Raw genomic sequence first — 814 nt, forward strand, 5'->3', positions numbered from 1 at the left:
ATACGATGAAGACTGGAGGAAGCCCAAGAAGGAATGGCTCCCATACGAAGAGTATAAAAAGGCTAAGGAGGAGAAATACAAACAGAGGGAGAGGGGATTCTATCAAAAGGAAGAGCCGGTGGCGGAAAAGAAAGCAAATTTAGAAGACATACTCACAAGATTCATAACCGCGTCCGAGAAAAGACATAATGATCACGATGTAGCAATGCAAGAAACCAGAAACATGCTGAGGAATCAGCAAGCTTCCATTCTCAACATTGAGAAACAGCTGGGACAGCTTGCACATCAAGTGAATGAAAGAAGACCGGGTCAACTTCCGAGCAACACCGAGCCCAATCCAAGAAAGGAGAACGTGAGCGTAATAACCTCCAGCAGTGAAGAAGAATTTACTGAAACACTAAGAGTCTCCAAGAAGAAGGCAGGGAAGGAAGAAAAACCAGAACCAGAAAAACCCGACCAGACTCGCCGAGTCACTCTCATGGACTCGACGAGTCCAGTCGGGAATAAAGACACTGTCAGTTTCCTAAAGCCATACAACCCTCCTTTGCCATACCCAACCAGAGCCATGCCTGCAGAAAAAGTTCAAGCCTATAGAACCTTCATGGAGCATGTTAAAGCCTTACAAGTCAATTTACCATTTGTGGAAACAATGCTCCAAACTCCTAAATACTTTAACTTGCTTAAAGGCCTTTTTGCTGCTAGGAAGGATTTGGCTGAAGTCGCGGAGATATTGATGAGTGAGCTGCCTGAGAAGAAGGGTGATCCGGGTACCATAGTAATTCCTTGCCAATTTGGTAATGAAGTTTCTACACGA

The sequence above is a fragment of the Lactuca serriola genome, chromosome 3 (assembly GCF_051521515.1).
Source record: "Lactuca serriola cultivar US96UC23 chromosome 3, Lser_US96UC23_V15, whole genome shotgun sequence".
NCBI lineage: Eukaryota > Viridiplantae > Streptophyta > Magnoliopsida > Asterales > Asteraceae > Lactuca > Lactuca serriola.